The sequence below is a fragment of the Lissotriton vulgaris genome, chromosome 1_1 (assembly GCF_964263255.1).
Source record: "Lissotriton vulgaris chromosome 1_1, aLisVul1.2, whole genome shotgun sequence".
Lineage (NCBI taxonomy): Eukaryota > Metazoa > Chordata > Amphibia > Caudata > Salamandridae > Lissotriton > Lissotriton vulgaris.
The window spans coordinates 1,205,168,589-1,205,187,619 of NC_141685.1; positions in this window are offsets into that span (position 1 = coordinate 1,205,168,589).

The following is a 19,031-nucleotide window of genomic DNA, read 5'->3' on the forward strand; positions in this document are numbered from 1 at the left end:
TGAGGCAATACTACTCAGGAAACACCCATGGAATACTTTCCCAGGACATTGCAAGCCTCTCTTCCTAGTATAGTAAACTAAATACTCACATTATAGCAACCAACTATCACCACATTTAGCAGAACAAACATTCCAGACAACATCAATGTACAACACACTCTCCTTATTACAACATCCACAAAATAAGCCGACATAGGTGTATGCCTCAGGTGGTGCACCTGGTAGAATGACAACTAGGATACCTTCAGAACCCTATTCCACTCATCTTGGTGTGATAGAGGAAGCCGACTTTTGTTTCTGCTCCCCCTGGGATACCAAATCTTTGTTTCCTGTCTGCAAGTACATGGGCAGGGAATAAAGCTCTCGGCTTCTGCCTTCTGGCAGGAGGGAGTTAACACTTAACTAAGCCTTAATTTCCCCAGGACACTGTTCCAGAAGGGTCACGGGATGGGCACCCAGGGGTGGAAGTAAATACAAGAAATGGGCTCAATGCTCCGTTCTAAATAAAAATAGGGCAGGCTTTGGGGATTGGCCCCTGGGGCTGAAAATGGCTCAGGGAGGATAGCTCAAGACCCCACTCCTGCCTCAAAATATATGCACTGGTCCTTGGGGTGCAAATCAAGCTCAGAGATAGGGGCCCCATGCATGCCTATCTCCCCACCAATTTATAAATTAAATAGGGTTTACCCCCAGGCCCTTAATCAACCTAAGAGACATATATTTAAAAAAATAGGCAGCCATAATTATTATTTTTTTTACTTACTGAAATCGTGCAGAAAAACTGCAGCATCATGGCAATTTTTGTTAACTTTTAGCCATGGGGGTGGGGGGGTGGCTTGGCCGGCTGCAAGATGGCCACACCTTGAGTAGGCTCTGTGGCCAAGTCGTTCAATCCGCCACAATCCTGTGGACCCTGGGTGCACTGACCCTCCTCTCCACACTGCCGCGATTCCCTGCCTCTGGAGGCAACGATCGGTCCCCCAGCTGATTCCCGCCGCCAACGGTGCACCAAGATCCGCCACCATTTCCAGTCCCAGGTGCGACTGCCGGGCCTACCTGGTGGTGTGCAGCTGGTGGCTGCGCCGGGCTCTGGTGGAGATGGGGGACTGCTGATGCCGGCCTGCAGAGACTGGGTCCTGCTGCCTCTTCTCCTTTGTGGGTTGCGCTGCTGCTGGAGGCATATTGCAGCGGGGCTGAGGGTGGGTGTGTCGCACAGTGGGGACCGGGGCACTCCTACCGCTATCTGGAGCCAGCCGGCACCTGAAGTGTCCTTAGTCTCATACTTCCCCGCTGCTTTTCACCTCCGCCGCACGGACCTGCCGGAGCGCTCTCTTCTTGCGGCCTCCCTGATTTAGGCCTCGTTGCGGCTTTCCTTGCCCTAGTGCACTGAGGGGCCTGCCTCCATCATCCTGCATGCTGCACTCTCTACATCAGCTCATACTGGCTTCCCGGACCGGCCGTCCTTCCTTGGTGCCCTGCTTGTCTAATACTGCATGCGGTGATGCCCTCCTGCTCTCGTAGTCCTTCTATTCATCAGTGGACACTCTTGCAGCTCTGGGGCTTGGAACTGTGTTGCTTTCCTGGGGCCCTACTCACACCAGCCTGTGATTGGGGATCGCCTCTCCCTACCTGTCCCTCCTGCCTCCGGCCCTGCTCGGCCTTTTCACTGAACGCACTGCAGGCGCCTGCTGTTGACCCTCCAGCTATGAACCAACTTGCAGGACTTGGCACCCTGACTCCTCTTCCTTGGAGCCAGTTGTTTGTCCCGGACTCTGATTGGACGCTGCTCTCCCTTGCCAGTTTGGGACCTCACCCTACGCCTCTCCTGCATTGGCCTTCCCATTGGGCCTGTGCCTGCTATGCCTTCTATATACTTCCATAACTCTTTTTGCTGGCTCATGCCTCCTCCTGCGCTGCACTTCTGCTTCCAGATCATTGGCGGTTCATGTGGTGGGCTGGGGCGAGCGGTGGCCCGACCATGAGGAAGGCTGACCCCAATGAACCTAAGCTGGCCTTTGACCAATGCAGGCAAACTCAGCTGGATGGGGTGGCCCCGGATACTGGCTAGCCTGCAGCCCTGCATAAAGCGGGTCTGACCCGAGAGGATGACCTTAAAGCCATCATGCTAGATGTGAAGGCCACAGTCCCCGGCATCGCCACCCAGCTCAATTAACGATATGCCCATTTGGACACTGTTAAAGCCTGGGTGGACTTGCATGACGCACAGCTGACCCACTTGGAGGCAAGGGTGTCCGATGTTGAAGACGCCGCAACTTGGGATCACCACAAATTTTTCCAAATGGACAAGGTTCTAGAGCTTATCAAGAACAAAAATGAGGATTTGGAGCTGCACTCCTGCAGAAGCAACCTCGGTATCGCTGGTGTGTGCCAAAAAGCTGGACAAGCCACAGCGCTCCACACCTTCCAGCTCTCAAACGGCTGCCGCCAGCAATCTGAGTGACAATGACTGATGGTAGCCTCTCTCCTGGATGCCTGTCGCTTGTGCCTCATGGCACGATGTTGTCTGTTCTGGCTGCAGCGCCAACTACTCGGGGAGTCATTCTTTCCCCCGCTCGCATTGGATGCTCTCCTGTTCCCTGGCATGTGGGCCCATTGATTCATCCTTATAGAAGAGGATCCTGCTGCCCCTACTGCACCAGTCCTACACTCTCCTCTTCCTTCATGCAGAACCTATTGACTCCTGTTTAGGGCCACCTGGTATTATGTTTGCATCCCTAGGATATGCCCTGGTATTTGTGGAGCCCTATTGGCCTCTTATGTCTTCACTCACTGTCCGCGATCATCCGCGGTTTGGCCACCCTGTCCTAGTGGCAAGGGTGTTCGCTGAACAGAGCCATGCCTTCATGGGTATTCTTCCCTCCATCTTTGACTTTGATCTTCCCCTTCCTTGTTGGGGTTTTCCTGGGTCGGGATGGTTTTTCAACCTGGTTGGGGGGTTGGTGTGGGTGGTGGGGGGGATTCTTTGGGTACGTTGCCTCCATTCCGAGGCCTTTTTTTGTTTTGTTCTATGACACTTTCTGTAACGTGATAATTGCTATACCGTCTTCTGCACTGTACATCACTTCTCAATCACATCTGATTTCTGCTCCTCACCTGTCCTCATCCACCATTCACCTTCATTGCATAGCAATATGATGACTACCATGCTATGGACTTGGAACGTTCGCGGTATCAATGACCATCGGAAGGCCCGCCTAGTACATGCCCACCTCATCAGACACAAGGTTGATGTTTTTTTCCTCCAGGAAACCCCCCTCTTACCCACTACGGCCTCTAGGCTTCACTCGAGACATTAGGGTGAAATTCACTCCTCCTTTTAATCCTGTTACTCTCGCAGGGTTTCAATCCTCATGCGCAGAGGGCTCCCCTGACACACATCCCAAGTCATTATGGACCCTGAGGGGCGTTTCGTCATCCTGCATGGCACTCTCCTGGCACAACCCTTGATCCTGACAGCATTATATGGCCCCAATACTGATGACCCTAACTTATTTGCACAAGTGGGGCGACATATATCTTCCCTGGGCCCTGCCATGCTGCTCTGGGGAGAAATTTGAACATTTCACCCTCAGCCACCCTTGATTGCTCTAGGATCCGCGCTCTGTATCCACATGCTACATCTCTCCTGCATTCCATACTATCTGACAACTCCCTGCTTGACGCGTGGCAGCACACTTTCCCGGAAGCGCGCAAGGGCACATGCGTAGGGGTTCTTTATGCTGCTGGTCACGCTTGGACCGCTGGATCGCCACTCAGGACGCATTTGTGTGGGTCACCTCCGTAAAGCACATGGCGCGTACTCTCTCTGACCGCACTCCCATCCACCTCAGCTTGCTCCCCTGCACACCCCGCGGCGCCTGTTTGCCTGGCAGCTGCCCATCAATGCGCACCGCGATTCTGTGTTTTGCAACGAGATTCAAACCCACAATCACAAAATATTTTGATCTAAATGTTGGCTCCATTGACTCCACTTTTTACACTTTGGGAGGGATTCAAGGTGGTGATTTGGGGCGAATGTATCTCCAAGCAGGCTGGTGTCCTGCGCTCTATTCATGGTGCCCTCGAAAGCTTGGAGGGAGAAATCAAGACCCTTGACTCTTTACATTCTCTTAGTCCCAGTCCTGACATTCTAGCCCAGCTCCAGGGTAAACTTTCTGACTTCAATGACGAGGCCGATAGGTAACTCTTCTTTCTGGGCAGGGAGGCGAGGGCGCATCATTTTGGTGAGGGGGATCGCCCGGTTAAGACTTTAGCCAATGTCCTCCTATATCACTAGAGAAATAGAGTCTTTTGGACGTGCCTTAATTATTGATACTTTCAAAGATAACCACCTTAAATCATTAGGTGGTTATGGTGCTTTTATTTCACCTTTTCTTATTTCATTCAAATACAAACATGGTCAATATTTGATTTATGTTATAGAGAAAGATACTACACAATACAATTGAAAACACAAGAAAATGACATAATACACATTCGGAACAGAAACACATCAAAAAGCATACAAATGTAAACAAATGTCACAATATACCAACGGAAAACAGACCAGTCCTTATTTGTAAGGCAGTGCAAAAAATGGATACTTTTTAAGAATGCGACATGCTAGGTACAGCTAGACCACACAAAAATTACAACAGGCTAAATGTCCTGTTTGTATACAGAACGTTCCATAAACTAGTAGTGGCTACTGAGAGGGGTCTACGCGTTTCTGAACCCTATTCAATTTGGGGGTTCTCCTCAGGACCAGGACATGGTCAGATGCAAATGGTGGAGGAATCAGTGGATACCTTTAAATTGCAGGAAGTGACAAATACAACCACAGGATTGGAAGGTTTGCCCCTGTGTGTCGTTTGGTCCCAACTGTGAATATTGTTTTTTTCTAATCCAGATGATGTGGCGGCTATTCAACTGTGCGTATTTTGCAATGAACTGGGCGTCAGTGAAGCTGCATTTTGATGATCAAGATTCTTGAATGTTGCCTCAACTTGGTAATATGATAGGAAACTCACTTTTCCGTCGGCCACACCAGCTTACTTATATGGGCTTTATGTGATTTTCAAATAGTCAAGTTCCGCACCTTAAACTGCTGGTTACTCTGCAGCATTTCTCCCTTGCAGAGTCTTTCCAACATCACCGAAATGCGGAAGTAGCAGTGTATTCACAGCGCTCTAGGAAAGGGGCCCTGAGCGAATAACTTCTCCTGATGAGGTGGTGATCAGGTTCACCGCCTTTTATTCTCAACTCTATACTGCTGGGATTGTTCCTCCGTGCGACATCCTTGACCAATATTTCAACACTCATGAGCTCCTCTGCCTGGGCAACAGCCATCTGGAGTACCTCAACAAACCCTTTTCTAGGGAAGAGATCCTGGCAGCCATTAATAGTGTGCCTGGCGATAAACCTCCAGGCTCTGATGGTCTTCATGCGTCCTTTTACAAAGCCTTCGCGCCCCTCCTCATTCTGCACCTTGCCGCCATGTATAATGACTCCTTTGAGTGCGGCCACTTTCCTCCGTCTCTCCGCGAGGCCTTGCTCACACTGCTCCTGAAACCGGACAAATCCCTGAGGCTCCTTGACTCCTACCGCCCTTTATCTCTCATCAACACTGATAATAAGATGTTTGCCAAGCTGCTGGCCTCCTGCCTCCTTCCTCTCATGCCCTTGATAGCTCGCCCAGACCAGTCCGGTTTCAACCCTGGTCATTCTACATCGCACAATCTCCAAACCATATTCGCTGTTCTCTGCCACTCTTAAGGGGCCCTTCCTCTTTTACCTTCTCCCTCGCTTGGGCTTCAGCCCAGTTTTTCTGCGCAAAGTCCACCTTCTCTATTCTCTCCCTACAGCACGCCTTCGGATCATTGGTCAGATCTCAGAGCCCATCCCTGTTTCTAGGGGCACGAGGCAGGGGTGTCCACTCTCACCCTTGCTTTTCACTGTAGCTATGGAGCCCCTTACTGCTAGTCTCTGGCAGCATCACATCCAGAGGGGTCTTGGATTTGCGGGCCGAGCCTTTGTCGTCTCTCCAAATACGCAGACAACATTACACTCTATGTCCGCAATCCCAAGAAAATCTCATCCCTATGGTCCACGAGGTGGTGCACTTCGGGGGCTTGTCTGGTATTCAGGTTAACTGGAGTAAGTCTATTCTCTTTCCTCTGACGGATGCCACTGTCTCTTTCACTCCGGACTATCCATTTGTATGAGCATTGGGCCCACTAGATATCTGGGTGTTTGGCTCAGTAGGAACGTGGACGAACTCTGGAGGGCAAAGTTCAGCCGGGTGTTTGACTGGCTGGAAACTAAGATCCCCCTCTCGCCGCGCTTGACCCTGTCAATGTTGTGGCACATAGCCATCGCCAAGATGGTGGTGCTCCCTAAGTTTTTTATTTTGTTCCTGAACATTCCCATTACTCTCACAGCTCATTTTTTTGGTACACTTCGCTCTCTCATTATCTCTCTTGTCTGGGCATCAGCCTAGAATTGCAAATGACATTCTCACACTCCCCTCATCGTGTGGCGGGCTGGGTGCTCTGGATTTCAAATAGTACACCCTCAGTGCCCAAGCCAGCTTCCTCCACTTCTGGCTACATCCGATGCCTTTTCAGCCTCACGTGGCGGTGGAAGCTGACCTAGTGGCCCCCCTTGCCTCTCCAGACCTCTATCTTTGCCCCTGCCAAACCCTCTTGTGGGGATATGAACACGGTGGAGACCCTGCACTGGGCCTGGGACGGTCTTCAGAGATGCTCTGGCTCCAGATTGCTCTCTGCAAACGCCATGCCATCACACATAACCCAGTATTCCCTTGATTACAAACGGCCAGGATGGTAAAACGCGGAACCAGCATGGGCAGTCCACGTTAATGGACCTTTACCCTGCTGCCGGCTTCTGTTCTCTCCCAGCCATGTCCGGTCATATGGAGACTCTGCTCTATTACCAACTTAGAGTGTCCTGCTGGGAGCTGCACCCCACATTCCCCAAGCCCCCTCCTTTGATGGCTGCCCTCGATCTTGCATACACTTCAAGCCCCCCTTTCAAGCTGGTCTCCAGACTCTATGCCCTCATGCTAGCGGCGTCCTCGATCTCTGATGTCCGCACCAGTGCTGCTTGAAGCAAGGACCTAGGCACCGATCTTTCTCAGGTGGTCTGGCTGTATTGTTGCAATTAGACCAAACACCTGTCCCCGAACTACCGCCTGCTCTTCATACACTTTAAATACATGCATAGATTATACCGCTCCTCTGCTCAGCTGCATAGAATGGACCTCGCTTCTAGCGATAGATGTCTCTACTGCCATGCCCCTGCTGCCGACTTTTCTCATCTTGCCTGGCTATGCCCCAAGCTCTCTGCGTATTGGCTCGATGTGTGCACTACCATCACTGAAATTCCCTCCACAACTGTCAAGCCGGACCCACTGATCTGCCTCTTAGGCTTTGTGAAACCTTGTTCTGACACCTCCCACCAGCTCACTGCTATGCTGCTCGTTTTCATGCGATTCAGGGTTGCCATGCATTGGGGTCGGAGACCGTTCCCCAAGGTCGAGACTTGGCTTGAAGATGCTATGCGTTGTCAGATGCTTTTGTCCAAATTCTGGGATTTGACATTGGCTAATTGCCAGCCGCTTGACATTTGGGCTTCCAATGTCTCATACCTCCTGCGACAGAGTACTCCGCCCTCCGCTGCCTCTCCCGTGCTCGCTGCCAGCTCATTGCCTGTGGTGGCTGCCGATGTTGGCCCGTAGAGGATTGCTTCCCCACCTCTTCACACTGCTGGTTCTGCTGGTTCTCTGCGGCCCCTCCTTCCAGTACTTTGCCTCTCCTGGGCGCTCCTCCTTGTCCTTCATGCTCTATCTCTTGTCACTCTCTTTCGAGTACAGGTGTTGGCTACTAATGCATAATTGTTCCAATGATGTGTGTAACAGATGTGTTTTGTTCCTCCTTATTTGCGGAATCCCCGCCTGCTTATTTTGTAACTTGATATGCACGTTTCCTAATAAAGGTCTTTGAATTTTTTTTTTTTTAAAACAACTTTTAGCCCCAGGATGGGTCCCTCTGAAACTTAATCACAAGGGCTAGGGGGTATCTCTAACCCCTTACATTACACATTTTTAAAACTTTCAGGACAAGCGGCCTAAATCCTGTAATGGTCACCACAACATTTCTTGTTCATATTGTGGTCAGACAATCAGAACTGCCGTTTTGAAAAAAAGCACCATCAACCAATTGGAAGGCTTCAATGGTTGAATTTCAGCCCAACGGTTCAGATATACAAATACTTTAACCCCTTGTGTGCTTGTGACGGCACCGTTCCGTCACGAGCCTCGGGTGGGCTGTGCTGGTGACGGAACGGTTCCATCACGGCCCGCTCGCCGCGCTTGCGCGGCGCGAATTCCGCGCCTGCGCTGAGCGTTCTAATGAGTGGGCGGGACCATGACGGAACCGTTCTGTCACAAGCACAGCCCACCTGAGGCTCGTGACGGAGCGGGTCTGTCACGAGTACGGGAGCGACGCGCAGCCCCCTCCCCCTTAGCACTGTGGCGGAATAGCCACCGCAGCTAAGGGGTTAAACCTTAATTTCTCCAAAAACACTTGAGCATACCATGGTGGTTGAATTTGCGGCGGATGCATCCGTGAATGGGAGGGGTCCCGTTTTTGTTACACAAAAGCACTTAGGATCATTCATCGGGTGATTTTAATGACATTGTTTTTGCAGATGTGTTTCAGCTATATGCTTTCTTCCATGCAATCATGTCATTTAAAAACACCCGCAGTGTTTGGTTCCTTTAAAACCTCCCATCTATTGTCCCTATTGGTAGATCTCAAACCAATAAGCAACAGCAAGGTTCAAATTTGTTCCTGTAATTCACACAGGTGAGTAAGACTGTGGCCTCAATAATAATGTAAATATTGACATTTAACTTTAATGTCCAACATGCATGGTATTTTCAAATGAGCAATGATATGCCACTGGCAGTCCCCAAGTTGGAATTTCCACTTTGTCATGTCACAATCTTGCTGTGAGAGCCCAATCACTGTGCATGTGCCCCTCTCCTGCCGCTGGATATTATTTATTCACAGGATCTCCCGAGGTGTCCGGCGAATTACTGGGCACCCTGGATTTATATAAACCGTGTCTGACTTTGGTGGATATATATATATGATTTTGAGTATTTATACTGTTATTTATATATTTCTATTAATAATATGTTTTGTAGACGATATTGAATTGAGTCACAGAGTATTTGCACCATTATTTACTTTATTACTGCTGCCACACTCACAATATGCTAAGCTTTGTACGTTGCCAATGCCCTATAGTGAACTTTAAATTGGATTTTTTCTATGTTCATTATTAGTTGGGTGTCGTCCCATCACATGACTTTCTGGGTGGGTTTTAAATACCTGCTGTAAATCACATTGGCGTTTATGTGAGCAAGGCGACTTGGATCGCCGAAACGTGTCATGAATTGCACTGATAAAAGAATAAAGCACTTTACATTGCACCAGAAGCCAGCGTTTGAAGTGTCCGTTACTCTCCTGTCGGTGCTCGTCATAGCATTTGGAGTGTTACCTGATATATATGTATACTTCCATTTATGTTGGCGTTTCTAAGCAAAGGAAACTTTCGTGTGTGGAAATTAATTGCTACGCTCCTCACAGCAGAAGCGCCCCGACGCTTAACCAGCGGACCACGGCTCCTGGATTATTGTGAGCCATGTGGATTTGGAAGTCTTGTTGTGGGGTTGAACAATCTCAGGAACGGCGTGCCTTTTCTCCTTGCAACCCACTAAGGGGAATACAGAAGTGTATGGACAATGCACACGCCAGCACTCACTATGGATTTTAATGAACTACCCTACCTAGAATGCATCATGCAGAAATCCCATGAGGGCGGGATCAAGGGCTTACAAAGTTTGTACAGCTGCGTGCATGTTCAACACAGCCAGTGCCTGAAACGCGTATGGCGCAGTGTATGGGAGATCAAGCCCGCTGTATCTGCTGCCCACAATAAAATGACGGAGATTACTTCCATTTGTGTTGGCGTTTCTAAGCAAAGGAAACTTTTGTGTGTTGATATATATATGTATATATATTCACTGAAAAACCATAGGTTATAGACCATATATAGTTAGGAATTCGCATTTACAAAACCTTATTTTACTCACACAAAGCCATTGAAATTCCATATATAGTTAGTTGCACTAACTATATATCGCGCACCCGCAATCCACTGCTGATGATGTCACATATTACATCATTCATGACATCACTGATGACATCACTGATGACATCACTGATGACATCTCAAATGACATCACTGATGACATCTCAAATGACATCACTGATGACATCACTGATGACATCTCATTTGACATTACTGATCACATCACTGATGATATCATTCATGTGATAATACGATGAACCTCTTCAGACTCTAATATAACCTTAGATACAATCAGTGTAAACAGATATTCACAGACTGTCACTCATCCATGGAGTTACTCACACACCTAGTCAGTCATGCAAAGAATCAATCACACCTCCATTTCCTCAACTATACAGTTATACAAACTTTACTTATTCAAACATATACTAACACATATTTACTCTCTTATACAATCCCTGATACAAGTTCACAATGATCCATACAGCCACTCACACATTCACTGGCTCTTATGCACAGTTATTTATATATGTCAACTCTCACATGTACTGTGTTTTACATATGTACTTACTTTGACATGTAGCACTGAGATATCCATTCACTCACCAATACACTCATGCACACAGTCAACCGCCCATACAGCTGTTTCCACATGCACTTTTGAAACCATACATCTAGTGAATCAACTGCTCACACATCTATGCACAGAGTCATACACCTCCCAGCCACCCACACACACACTCAGTCTCCCATACAAATACTTGGGCAACCAATCAATAACCCATATAGTTACTCATATAGCTACTTATCAACACATGCAACAGTTTACAGAACAACAGACATAATGATGCACAAATTAAGACAGTTTAGTCACTAACCCATGCACTCAGTGAGACACATTTAATCACTCACTCATACAGTCAGTCATGCACCTACTAAATCCTTCATCCAGACACTTATACATCCACTCATTCTTCAATATGTAAGACATATTTTAACTTTACAGAAACATACAGTCACTGGATGTTGTCATCAGTGATGTCATCAGTGATGTCACTGACCATGTCATGAATGATGTAATATGTGACATCATCAGCAGTGGATTGCGGGTGCGCGATATATAGTTAGTGCAACTAACTATATATGGAATTTCAATGGTTTTGTGTGAGTAAAATAAGGTTTTGTAAATGCGAATTCCTAACTATATATGGTCTATAACCTATGGTTTTTTCAGTGAATTTTCAAAGTTTTGTAAATGCTAATTCCTAACTATATATGGTCTATAACCTATGGTTTTTTCAGTGAATTTTCAAGGTTTTGTAAATGCTAATTCCTAACTATATATGGTCTGTAACCTATGGTTTTTTCAGTGAATATATATATATACATACATATATAAACATATATCATCTGTATATCTATATAGATACAAACATAAATGCATGCATACATATACTTATATGCATACAGATGCATGTTATTTACATGAAAGTTGAAAAAACACTAATAAAAGCAAAGCTAAAAAGCCACCTCATTACAAACAGAATGGCTTTAACTTAAACGAGGGCAAGATCTATTGCATTTTCAATGCTTGTTTACTTTGGTTCCATCAAGAAGGCATTCAGATGTGTCACACATTTGCCATAAATTCTGAATGTTAGCACTCTAGTTGCACATTAGATCACTGTAGTAAAGCTACTGCTCACCAGGGACGTCTGCTGCTGGTATTCAAAGTGCATGTTTCAGTCTGCATGTCAGAATTTTTTTAATGAAATAGAAGAGGATTTGAGAAGTCACTCAAAATGATCCCTAATTTTTCTTTCTGAAGCACTAATCATACTTTCTATGGCAAAATTAACCCCCTCATGTTGTTCCTTTTTAAATTGAGTGTTTTCAGACTTACCACTTCATTTCAATCAAGATGGCTTCTGGTGTGCCATACTTTTGTCATAAGTAAGACTGTTAGCGCTCTAGTTGTTCTTTAGAACACTCTGGGACATTCTGTCATTGGGCTATTCTTGGGGTACATCTGGGTGATATTTGGGCTACATTTAGGCTCTTTTGTCTCTGGTGGCCATCTTGGGAGACTGTATGTCAGAATTTTTTAATGAAATTGAAGAGGGTTTGAGAAGTCACTCAAAATGTGCCCTAATTTTTCTTTCTGCAGCACTAATCATAATTCATATGGCAAAATATACCCCCTCATTTTGTTCCTTTTTAAATTAAATGTTTTAAGAGTTACCACTTTATTCCCATCACGATGGCTCCAGGTGTGCTATACCTTTGTAATAAGTAGGACTGTTAGCGCTCTAGTTGTTCTTTAGAACACTCTGGGACATTCTGTCATTGGGCTATACTTGGGCTACATCTGGGTGATATTTGGGCTACATTTGGGCTCTTTTGTCTCTGGTGGCCATTTTGGGAGACTGCATGTCAGAATGTTTTAATGAAATAGAAAAGGATTTGAGAAGTCACTCAAAATGTGCCCTAATTTTTCATTCTGCAGCACTAATCATACTTTCTATGGCAAAATATACCCCCTCATGTTGTTTCTTTTTAAATTAAATGTTTTAAGAGTTACCACTTTATTCCAATCAAGATGGCTTCAGGTGTGCCATACCTTTGTAATAAGTAGGACTGTTAGCGCTCTAGTTGTTCTTTAGAACACTCTGGGACATTCTGTCATTGGGCTATACTTGGGCTACATCTGGGTGATATTTGGGCTACATTTGGGCTCTTTTGTCTCTGGTGGCCATTTTGGGAGACTGCATGTCAGAATGTTTTAATGAAATAGAAAAGGATTTGAGAAGTCACTCAAAATGTGCCCTAATTTTTCATTCTGCAGCACTAATCATACTTTCTATGGCAAAATATACCCCCTCATGTTGTTTCTTTTTAAATTAAATGTTTTAAGAGTTACCACTTTATTCCAATCAAGATGGCTTCAGGTGTGCCATACCTTTGTAATAAGTAGGACTGTTAGTGCTCTAGTTGTTCTTTAGTCTCTGTCCTTGTTGGATGTACATGTTTTACTGAGAATGTCAGACTTCATTTTCACATGACTGAGAAAGATAATGTGAATTTACAGAAAATATGCTTTCAGTTTAGCTTATAGATCCCCTTCCAAACCACTGTGGGAAAATCATGAGATATTAGTTTTCTTTCAAACAATATTCATGATATCACAGCAGAAGGTTTTTTCACATGGTAAAATCACCTTAGAACCCACAACAATTCCTAAAACGAGTATGGTACCATCAACAAATGATTTATAATGTAACTAAAGTCCTAAAACCCTCTATTAACTACAATGCTTTTTAATGAGGTGCTATCATGTATATTGGTCCCAAGATGGCTGCCAACACTTCTTGGATGAAGTGCTGACAGCCAATCAGATCAGATGTGTGGTTAGGCTCCGCCCAGATATATATCTTTTTTTGAACCTAAATTACTCAAAATCCACTGGAGCACATATATTGAGACCTAGCAAAGGCACATCGGGCTAACAGTCCCTACAATTTTGCCAAGTTTCGTGCAAATCCATTCAGCCGTTCGAGCTAAAAGTGAGGCCAACCGCCCTATGGAAATTAACATGGGAAAAACGCGTTTTGGGACCCCCCTTTTTTCTCGGCCCCCCCTTGATGAAACCCCCCCCAAATTGTCAGGGGCTGCTCAGAAACAAAATGTTCCATTTTCCTGAAAATTTCAGCCAATTCCGTCCACAAACGCCAAAGTTATTAGACATAGAATTTTTAAAAATCCCATAGAGAAAAAATCCTAACTATATATACCTACTGGCGACCTCCAGTAGGTATATATATATATATATATATATATATATATATATATATATATATATATATATATATATATATATATTACCTACTGGCTATCGCCAGTAGGTATATATAGTTAGGATTTTTTCTCTATGGGACTTCTGAAAATTCTATGTCTAATAACTTTGGCGTTTGTGGACGGAATCGGCTGAAATTTTCAGGAAAATGGCACATTTTGATTCTGAGCAGCCCCTGAAAATTTGGTGGAGTTTCGTCAAGGGGGGGCTGAGAAAAAAGGGGGGTCCCAAAACGCGTTTTTTCCATTCATTTTTCCATAGGGCGGTTGGACTCACTTTTAGCTCGAACGGCTGAATGGATTTGCACGAAACTTGGCAAAATTGTAGGGACTGTTAGCCCGATGTGCCTTTGCTAGGTCTCAATATATGTGCTTCAGTGGATTTTGAGAAATTAACGTTTAAATCAAGATATATATCTGTAACAGCGCTCTGGGCAGCGATCCGGTCCGCTTACTTTTCGCTTATCGGAACTTTGCGCGCAGAAAGCTGATTGGCTCTCCGGTGTCTGTCAACATTCTAAACAGTCCGGAGCGGCCGCCATCTTGTCTCTCGGTAGGATCGAGAGAGAAGAAGACGTGAAAAACGAAAGGGGAATTTAATGAAAGGGGGCAAGGTATCCCCCTCTTGACCCCCTAGGAATGTTGTTGGGGTTATTAAAGGGTCCCGTGGGGAAAATAAAAAAAAAAAGATTTTTCACGGTAGAAGCGCTTCACGGGCCGCGAACTGGGCCGCAAAGTGGTAGCGGCCGCCATCTTGTCTCTCGGTAGGATCGAGAGAGAAGAAAAGGTGAAAACCTAAGGGGGAATTTAATGAAAGGGGGCAAGGTATCCCCCTCTTGACCCCCTAGGAATGTTGTTGGGGTTATTAAAGGGTCCCGTGGGGAAAATAAAAAAAAAAATGATTTTTCACGGTAGAAGCGCTTCACGGGCCGCGAACTGGGCCGCAAACTGGTAGCGAAACGGGAATTCACCATTTTGTGCTTCGTTTTAATTGTTTAGAGACAAAAATTATCGCCGCACATCGGCCACAATGCATGAATATCGCTGAAAAGTCAGCGATATTCATGCATTATCCAGCAAATGCTCTTAGCCATGTTATCCACCTTCCATTGGATAACATGGCTAAAAACTGCTCTGTGCGTGAGCTTTTTTGTGTTTCAAAATTTAATAACATTTCTAACATTTAACTAGTTTATGAATTACATATAAAAATGATTAAAGACTCAAACAATTTTTTAATATTACATACAATTTTATTTTTCGGATTGTTTTTCAAAATTTAATACAACGTCAAGCATTTCACTGTCTGATATGTGTTCTTGTTCAGTGAACATAAGTTCCAACATTTGACCGTCATCATAATGATGTAAATGATCCACAGATTCTACACATTGAACTAATTCATGGTCCCGTGATTCATCCATGAAATCTGAGTCATCATTGTCCTCAATAACTTTTTCTGTGTTGTTCTCCAGAACAATTTCGAAGGAAACATTCTGCTCACCTTCCATTTTATTGCTGTAATTTGCATAAAAAATAAATATATCAGTAGAGATAGGGCACTGTTGGGTTTAAGTTCAGACAGGCACTTGTGATTTTATAACAGAGAAGTAATCTATGGGCACTGTATGGTTTCAGGCGTGAAGTAGTACTATTAAAAAGTGCCTGTGAAGAAGCCTAAGTAAATTCATAATTATACCATAGAAACCTAAATCAGTCCATAATTATAATAAAGAAGCCTTTCTCAATGTCTAACTCTTACAGAGGGATAGTATATAACTATCTGAAAAAGTTTACCATATTTACTTATAGTGCACAATATACTTCAGTTTTAAAAATAACAACTTACCTTTAGAAACAAGTTGATGTTATTAGTGATATTCTAAATGATATATACAACAACAAGTAGTAGTCAAAATGGCTGTGTTTCCTTCTCTTCCTTTATATATATTCAGGTATATAACCAATCAAATGTCAGGTAATAAAAGTAGAAAATGAAAGTAACATTTTCATTGGTTGTCAATTCCAACACTTCAGATGTGTTTTGTGAAGTAATTTACCTCACGGTACTTGGAGAGGTCTACAGGCTAAATGGCTAAATGAAATTTCAATGAAATTTGTGAGAATGGAAGGGATTGTTATGTAGTATGAGCTAATCTATATTTGGTGAGAGTGTCTCTAGTCGTTTTTCTGTAAATTACTTTCCCACTTTTTTTTAGGACCGCTTTCTGGAAAGCGGCCCGGTTAGCGAACCTTAAGCGTCACGGGAGTCCACCATTTTGTGTTTCGGTCGCATTAAGATACAAGATGGAGGGCAAATAATGTTCAGAATGTGTAGAAGGGGGCACGGTAGACTTATCTTGACCCCCTAGGTTTTCTGAGGGTGGCTGAGGAGGCTTAAATGTGCGGAAAAAAAACATTTTTTTAAAAAATTCCGCGAGGTTAGCTTTCGGTTAGCGAACCGGGGAGCGTATTTTGTGGAAAATTAGTGAAAAAAGTTAGAAAAAAATAATAATTGTGAGTGATTAGATGAAGGGTAGCTCTGAGAAGAGCTTTTGGGTTTATGGTACATTTAGGTACTTATAAGTAGGTACCAATGCACATTCTTAAATTCAGAATGAAAATTCTGTTGCCCTCATCTGAGAAGTGAACTCCATCTCCTCTGTAGATATCTTGCATGTAGTAACGCAAGTTATTGTTGTACAGAGAGCCCATTCCATGGTCTCTCATGAAAGCTGAAACAGATTTGTTTACATGCTTCCTCGCTTTCTCAATTTGTGGACAAAATTGGTTGGACCACTTCCATTTCTGTCTTTGGCATATATTGGAATATACCAAGGCAGTTTGAGGAAAAAGTGCCATTAATTGCTCAAAGGTGTCCTTTAAAAGCATTTCCAGACCTACCCCTGTCAAAGTGCCCAAATCATTACCTCCACAGTGCACAATTAACAGGTCAGGTTTTGGCAAATGCATAAAGGTTTTCACCAATGGTATCAATTGGTGACATTTTAATCCTCTTTGGCCCAACCACTTAATTTCCACATCTTGTAAATTGAGGTTAGGTAAATTTCTGTTCTCAGCATACCTTTGAGCCCAGTGGATGTAACTATGTCCAACAATCCAGACCTTAAACATGGTGGGAGAAGGTTGTTCTGCAGTCAGATGAAGTGTGGTAATGAAAGGGCAGTTGAAACAGTAGGAGTTTCTAAAGAAAAAAAACTGTGGATTTACAATGCTAATGAATCATTAGCAGTGATTGGTGCATTTCCATTTCTGAAAACAGAAAGTTAGGGTGCATGGATGTGTTCTTTGAAACATGTAATTTGAATGGTCAAGGAAGAAACATTTAATGAAAGATTGCACTGGATACGCAGGTGCACTGAGAGTTCAGAGTTCAATTGAAACATTGTTGTGTGAACTTGCAAACATGAGAGGTCTTCCAGGAGGTGGTTGCTATGGAAACAAGGCAGACAGGGCAGAGGGGGGAAGGGTTTTGATTTGAAAAAAGTGAGGGAAGAGGTATGATTGGCTACTATGAGAGATATGTGAAAGGAATATCTGTATTTCTGTGCTTTCAATAGCTGCAGCCTTTGGAGTGCATCCTTTTTCTTCTGCTGAAGACAATTTGGTGTATTTCTTTGACTGTTTTCAAAACTCAAAATATTTGCTAAGGTGAGAAAAGATTTATTTAATTAAGATAGAGAATAGTATGATTTAAGGAGAAAATGATGAAGAAAGCTGTGTTTTTAAAATGTGGTTTTGTTTCTAGTGATATAGTAATAGAATTAGTTTCATAGGTTGTTTGGGGTCATATTTAGAAGGCATTTTAGTGTCTTTGATGTTATTTTTCCCTTTTTAAATGGAAAGCGTTCCTCATGGGGCCCTGAGCAGTTCTTAGCCATGTTATTTAATAGGAAGTGGATAACATGGCTAAGAGCATTTGTTGGAAAGTGCATGAATATCGCTGACTTTTCTGTGATGTTATGTTTACCTTTTTAAATGGAAAGTGTTCCTCTTGGGGCAAGTGTCTTGTAAATACGCTCCCACTTGCGCTTGGAAAATTTAGATTTTGATTATGGGAGTTACCTAGCCATGTTAATAGTGTCCCAAAAATGGTGCAAGGGCATTCCAGAAAACACTTTCATGTGTCTCAAGGACATTTTTAGTCATTTCTTTATGAATGCAGGTATACAATTGATTTATATGCTGTGTTTAAAAACGAATTTTGAAATCAAATAAATTTCAGGATATGCACTGTTAGAGCTTCATAGGTTGTTTGGGGTCATATTTAGAAGGCATTTTAGTGTTTTTGATGTTATTTTTCCCTTTGTAAATGGAAAGCGTTCCTCATGGGGCCCTGAGCAGTTCTTAGCCATGTTATTTAATAGGAAGTGGATAACATGGCTAAGAGCATTTGCTGGAAAATGCATGAATATCGCTGATTTTTCTGCGATATTCATGCATTGCGGCCGTTTATTTTCACATTTGCAAGCACTTCTTAGCCATGTTATCCAATGGGAGGTGGATAACATGGCTATGAGCATTTGCTTCAAAGGTTGTTTGGGGTTATACACCATTTTTGGGAAATTATTAACATGCCTATCTAACTCCCATAATCAAAATCTAAATTTGCCAACCGCAGGTGGGTGCGTATTTACAATAAATTTGCACCATGAAGAACGTAAAATAGCATACTAGACACTCAAATGCTATGTTAAATAATTAGTACGGCATTCAGTTTTAGATGACTGTTATTTATTTACTGTTTGGTAATAGTGGTTAATAACATTTTATATTATATTTTTCCACAGATTCAACTGCAGATTCTTTCATAGTTTGTAAAATGCCTTCGAAAAGTAGAGTAAGAAAGGCTAGAAAACGTCAAAGACAGCAGGATGATGTTTTATTGCAGCAGTCCTCTTCCCCAAATACTTGTCAAAACACCAAGGAAGGTCCGGGTAAGAGCACGAAATCATTCTTAAGAAATATTTGTAGTA